Below are 6,969 nucleotides of genomic sequence, written 5' to 3' on the forward strand. Positions count from 1 at the left end.
CCACCACCAAGTCCCAATCCCTGAGCCAACACAGAGCGTCACTACGTAGCTTCTGCAACCCTCCGAGGACCTTGGGGATGTTTAACATAGAGGTTCGGGCGCAGGGCCACCCGAGATGTGGTATTAAGTCACTTCCACATTAGCTCACTGGAGATGGTACCCTTAACACCAACCTCGTTCCCACCCAGTCCCGGGTAACAGCAATTCATTGGTGAATTAGACCATCGCACAGCTTAGTCTATAAATAGATCTACTCACAGCCTGGAGCAGAGAGAATGTCCTTGACATGGATGAAGAGATCACGTCCTTGGCTTTAAGACAAAGATGTTGTCCTCAGAGGGCAGTCACTTCCCTGGAGCACAGGAACAAAATCAGGATCCTAGGAGAATCCCATCCTAGGAGAATGACACACCCCTGACCCTCTTCTCCTGAGTGAAGGAAGGGAAGAGAGAATAGACAACCAGCTTCAGGCAAAGTTTCTGCTCAGGGACTTGTACGGACTCCATATTAATACGTTAGTGATGGAAGGCACGCAGAGGGAGACAGAGGAGGGGTTTCCAGTAGGTTTCAGGAGCAGAGTCCTCACTGTGTGCTGGACGCCGCCCAGCTATGCTACCAACCAGGGATGTGGTAGTCACGGTAACTCCACGGCAGAGGTGTAAAGGTCAGCCTCACTCTGCAGAGGTGCGGGCTAGGCTCAGCAGTGATAAGAGGCAGAACCCTCATTCATGTGCTTCACCGTGCCTGATGCCGGAGCTCCTGCCTCACGGAGCCTGGGCCTCACCTTGGTTTGGGCCAATGAGCAGTGAGCTTGTGTTCAGACACGGGGGGGTGCTTGCTGAGTACAGGGTCCGTCCTGTGTTATCTTAGAGTAATGATGAGAATGGAATCCAAGAGAAGACAGGGGCCTATAAGGTAGATATCATCTCTACCTCTTGTGAGGAATAGGAAGATGAAGAGAATCCTCCCTTCATTGTACCCAGGTCTTAAACCCAGCTGTCTGTCACCACGGTCCGCATGGTCAAGCACTGGCTCTGCCGATATCTGCCTGCTCTCCCTGGCCCGCCTCAGCTCCTCATTCCTGGAGATGTCTCTTCGCTTTGCCTGTCCCAGAATGCCATCCCCCAGGCCAGTGTCAGGTAAGCTTGACATCCCCAACATCAAGTCCACCTCTGTGTGACACCTGGCTGGGCCCTCAACACTGTTATTGTCCCTTACTGCCACTGACCCTACATAGTGCCTCATGTCCCAGAAGCCTCTCCTTCATTCTCAGGGATGACCCACCTGTGGTAATAGCGTCTTTGTCATCTGAAATACCTGGTCACTCACATCCTCGCATCACAGCGCACAGTTACCTGGTGACCGTGACATCATCCCGCCATCACACGCTCCTGCTACTCCTTGCTAAAGTCCCAGTCCTGACTGTGAGCTGGGCTGCCACGTGCGCAGCTGGGGGATACCGACTTTGACTGAAGCAAATTGGAGCAGAGTGAGCTTGTCCTCCCTGAGGCCCGGCCGACACCAGCTCAGCCCAGTTGACACCCGCTACCAAAGGACTCGCTCTCGATTTGATCTCCGCTTTGCCACTTTGTCTTTCCTCATAGCCGATCTGTCCTCTGAAGCTGCAGTTTTCCCGCTGACAGGAGGCAGGACACGGAAGTCAGAACAGCTTGTTTAAGTTGGCCCAGGCTTCTGTAGTGACAGCTGAGAGAGAGAAGCCGTTCTCCTGGGAGTCATGGCCCAGCCGAGGGCATTCCGGCAGGAATGACAGGCTAGCCCTGGTGGAGGACCACATGGAGTCTCCCCTGACCAGTGTGAGGAACCAAGTTCACAGTGCTGGCCTTGAGCTAGCTGTGCCCATGGGAACTCTGATTAAAGGACCTGCTCACTGGTTCCTACCCTGAGTCAGGTTGTCTTGGCTCAGTTTGGAGATGAAGAAACTGAGTCATATGACAGCCACACCCTCCTCCCTCTCGCTTTTACTGAGCGTCCCTTATACATGTCATCAATTTCTCTGAGAAAGTGGAGTCATTTTTTACAGAGGTTTCACTTAAATTGTCTCTAATTTAAAACCCCTAGATATTCATGCATTAATCAGATACAAAGACAGTGTACTTAGTTACTGTGAAATTAAAGTGAAATCACTTAGGTGGACTAGGAAAATTAAAAGCTGGCCCATTTGTTATAAATATACATATATATATGCACACACAAATGTTTTATATATACACAAATATATATATAAAACAAATGTTTTATATATCAAATCTCTTATATATATAAAACAAATGTTATATATGTAACACATTATATATATAAAACATATATATAGATAACTGTGTCTATATGCTTACATCTCTCCTTCTCCCTCTCTCTGTCTCTCTGTCTCTCTGTCTCTGTGTGGTGTGTGGTGTGTTTTGAGACAGGGTTTCACTGTGCATCCCTGCATGGCCCAGGAACTCACTATGTAGACCACACTGGCTTTGAACTCACAGAGACACACCTGCCTCCGTCTCTAATCAAAGGTGTGTGCCTCCACAAGGCAGCTTCACTAGTAACATTTTGACCACACTATTTCTAGTGTTATTTTCAATGCAAATCATGTCACTTTTCACCAAACAAACGACAGACGAGCACAGAACAGTTCCTAGGCACTGTTGTGATGTCTGTGTGAGGTTTGCAACCACAGACACCATTTTAACGGGATGCGTCTTTTCATCGCTTGTTTCCCATGACGGGGAATGCTCGATAAGGCCAGAGGCTCCCAACCCGTGCTCCCTGGTTGTCAGTGGGCGAGTCCTCATGTTTCTCTCTGCGTCTGTAGACTGTGCTCTCCCTCACCTCCCCAGGATTCCCTTCTCACATAGCCCAGTGTATAAATTGTCCCACTCACTCCCCTGTCACCTTCCTGAGGGCTTCGCTATGGTAAACTTTAAGGAACCAGGACAGCCTCACTGTCACTTACAATCATCAACCTTCCAGATTCTCATATAGCCAATGAGGCACTGGGTGTCCCAGGCCCCATGGAGACACAGCAAATGGGAGACAACTGATGCCCAGTGTGCATGCTCAGGAGCTGGTCTTCATCCTGGTGAATCAAAACAAACCCTTCTGTCTTAGTCATGGTTTCCATTACTGTTAAAAGAGACACCATGACCAAGGCAACTCTTAGAAAGGCAAACATTTAATTTGGGCTGGCTTACAGTGGTTCAGTCCATTATCATCATGACGGGAAGCATGGCATCATGTAGACCGACAGTACTGGAGGAGACAAGAGTTCTACATCTTGATCTAAAGGAAGCCAGGAGGAGGTTCTTTTTCCACATTGGGCAGAGCTTGAGCATAAAGACCGTGATGTACTTCCTCCAACAAGGCCACACCCACTCCAATAAGGCCACACCTCCATTAAGGCCACACCTCCTAATAGCGCCACTTCCTATGGGCTAAACATTTAAAACATGAGTCTATGGGGGCCATACCTATTCAAACCACCACACCTTCCTTCTTTAATACCTGTTTCTCCTTGGTATTTTGTCACAGCAACAGAAAGGTAACTAGTATAGCTAGCCGCCTTCCCTAAGCAGGTCTGAACATGGCCAGAGCAAAGAGTAGATGACACTGTGTCCAAAGACTGTGGTACTGCTTGTGTGCCTGTTCTCCTCCCTGGGGAGGAGGGTGAGTCTCCACTGATAACTGGATTGACTGAACCTTTGTCCTGCAAAATGTTAGAGGAAATGGTGGTCTAGCCTCAGGACTCAGGATGCTTTTTTTTTTTTTTAAACATTGTCTTTCTCACTACCTCAGGAAGGTGGCAAGCCGTGACATTCTAGCCATGTATGTGACCGTGGATGGAACCCACCAGGAACCCGCCTTTCCGCTACAGAGCACTGAAACTGGGAACAGTTTGTTACACGGCAAGAACGCATGTGTCCTGACCGACTTCTGTCCACACACAGCACCAATTTCCTCAGTCGGATTGTGGCCTTCAGTGTCAGAGCCACAGAGGGCCACCACCCAACGCCTGCCGACCTAAGGTATCTACCCTGCTCGTCTTGCCTAACGTACCTCACCTGGAATACCAATCCCCCTCCCCCTTCACGATCCTGTGTTCCTGTCCTTACCCACCAGGGGTTATAATCTGAGACCAGCCAGCATGGCCCCTGGATATGTATGTGCGCTTATTGGCTCAGTCTCCTGTTAATTCCTTGGCTACTTCTGCTTGTGTCTGGGGCTATGAGGTTCCAGTCGATAATTGGGGCTGGCAATGATGTGCACCTGCCCTGAGCTATGCGCTAGGCTGAGCAGAGTCGTGACTGGGAGATGTATTTCTATTCTGGACAAAGGAGCCAGAGGACAGAGCTTGCCTGAGGCATTCCAGAGATAGAGGGGAAAAAAGGGAAAAAAAAAAAAAAAACCTGCTTTGTCCTTCAAATTCTGTTTTCCTCCAATTGAAATGTTCACACTCAGCCTGCCACAATGATTCCTGGCCAGAAAGGTCAAGGCTCTAGCTTTGCCCTGTGAGCTGCAAACACATGGGCCCAGCAGCTCTAGGGAGCTGAGTCTGCTCAGTCACCCCGCGCCCCTTTGGTCTGAGTGTTGGCAGATGACAGAAGATGACTCAGCAGGCGAGGGCCCTAGGGTTGGAGGGCGAATCGAACCTTTTCCTCTCTAGCCCCTCTACCCTTTTCTCTCTGGCTGCCCTGAGGAGGCTCTCCGGTGTGGAGCAGGATGAAGATCATGTGTCTGTCGTAGACTCCTGTAGTACCAAAGTCACCTGGGCTCACTTTTCATCCTCCTTGGTCCTCAGAAGCCAGAGAAACACAAGAGATTGGGGATGACTGGACAATGCTATCTTCGCCTTTCAGGGCCAGCCAGCCACAGACTACCCCATCCCTCCCATCACTGTTAAGGGGGACACTTGTGCTGGTTGACCCCTGCTCTTTGGAGTTCTATCTGATGCTTTGGGGGTGCTGGGATTTGGAGATGAGCCAGAAAGTTTGTGGTTTGAAGACCTGGCCCGTGTGGTAGATCTAGTTCTTGAGAGGTCATGGGGTCACAGAGACTCGGACCTGATCAGCCGACTGATCCAAAGGTGGATTCATATCTGTCCTTCTTTTGGACCTAGGAGTCTACTGGGGGACACGGTCACTGGGGTATGCTCTGGAAGGGGACAGCTTGTCTCTGACCTATCTGACCTTGTTTCTCCGCTTCACAGCTGTCATGAGATGAGCAAGGTCCCCCATCACATCCTTCCACCATGATACTTCCTCACTACGGCCCCAAAGCCGTGAGCCAGCCCACCTCGTACTGAAGACCGACAGACGCTGTGAGCCGAAACCACCCATCCTCCCTGGGAAGGGTCCTTCTCAGATGTTGGTGATGTCAGCAGCAAACTGGCTGATGCAGATTATGCTCCTTTCCCACAATCTTATGCGATCCCTCTTAGGACATTCCTGAGCCCAGATTCTACCCGTCTCTAGGTCCAGGAGATGCTGGAGAAGTGATGGGGGCCTGGCTAATCAAAGCTCACCCTATGGATTCTGAGAGTCCAGGCCAGGAAGACCAGATGGCTGGTAGATCGTCAACTGGGCCTGCACAAAGGCTTCTGGGCTATCACGTACAGCCCTGCCTCTGCTCTTGGGTCCTTGCCTCCAGCCACCAGAGGTCTTCAGATCCTGTCAGCTCAGGTTGCAATAGTGTCAGTTTCTCTTCTAAGTTGGCCGAGGCTGGCCCCAGGTGTCACCGCTATACCTCCAAACCAAGGGCACAGTTTGGGAGAGCACAGCTGTAGTCTATCCTGGGGACATGCTGGGGGCTGGAGAAGAGAAGGGAGGCTGTTTGGGGCTGACGGCTGAAAAGATGGCTGCTGCTGAGGGGAGCCCTGGCTCTGGTGGGCTGCTTTGAGGGCTGACTCTGTTTATTTAAATTAACTGAACCATAAATCATGTCTGTCACATCCCAGTCCCATAAGTCCTATAGACATCTGCTGGCTTCTCTGGTAGAATTGCTCTGGGCATCGGAAGATAGTCCCCACGCAGTTAGCTGGTACGACAACTTTACATCACCTGTGTTTTTTATTCTCAGATCCCAGGTTTCTGTAATGGCCCTGGGACAGTTTGGTGCCTCAGCAGTCATGGGAGGAGGGCGAGATCAATAGCAGGATGAAGGACCCTTTTAACACGTGCGTTTAATTTATTACACTTTAAGCGAGTTAATGTCTCCACCTCTCTTCTAGATTACAGTGGTTAATTCAGGTCTTTGCCTGGACTGCTGGTACTCAGCCTATTTCTCTGTTTTATTTTTAAACATGGATGTTAACATTAGTGCTTGAGGGGGTCCTGTGGTGCCACCTTAGCACACCATCCTCTTAGGGTAACTGGCTACACTTCAATGTCACTTCTTTTTTTTTTTTTTTTCCTTTTTTCGGAGCTGGGGATCGAACCCAGGGTCAATGTCACTTCTTAAAAATCTGTCCCTCAGGCTGGAGAGATGGCTCAGCGGTTAAGAGCACCGGCTGCTCTTCCAGGGGTCCTGAGTTCAAATCCCAGCAACCACATGGTGGCTCACAACCATCTATAATGAGATCTGATGCCTTCTTCTGGTGTGTTTGAAGACAGTGACATATATAATTAATAAATAAATCTTTAAAAAAATCTGTCTCTCTTCTGTGGATGGCTGGCGGTGAGGGGCCTTGGGGTGAATTTCCCACACTCTAGATCTTTAATCATCCTGAAGTTCCCTCTCAACATCCCTGAGAGCATCACCCACTCTCAATTTCTGTTTCTGCTGCCCATCTGACCCATGGATCTTCCTCGAGGTTTACCTATAGCCACACTGCCAGAGTCTGTGTCTTCTTAGGCCTCTGGGAAGTCTGGCCGTTCCTTGTGTGCTGGGTGGCCCTGCTGGCTTCAGAGAGTGTCTCTTCTCCTCTCTCCTCAGTCCTATATGTCTTCTGCAAGACTCTGGGAA

General features: G+C 49.9%; 1 long non-coding RNA gene across 1 annotated transcript; it reads left to right on the forward strand.

Moving 5' to 3' along the window:
* The first annotated feature begins 1,004 nt into the window (after positions 1-1,004).
* On the forward strand, positions 1,005-6,621 carry LOC102555340 (uncharacterized). Its single transcript, XR_010056507.1, has 4 exons — positions 1,005-1,139; positions 3,805-4,034; positions 5,216-6,181; positions 6,481-6,621. It is a non-coding gene; the product is annotated as an uncharacterized LOC102555340 (long non-coding RNA).
* The last annotated feature ends 348 nt before the right edge of the window (positions 6,622-6,969 follow it).

Source organism: Rattus norvegicus, chromosome 12 (assembly GCF_036323735.1).
Source record: "Rattus norvegicus strain BN/NHsdMcwi chromosome 12, GRCr8, whole genome shotgun sequence".
Taxonomy (NCBI): domain Eukaryota; kingdom Metazoa; phylum Chordata; class Mammalia; order Rodentia; family Muridae; genus Rattus; species Rattus norvegicus.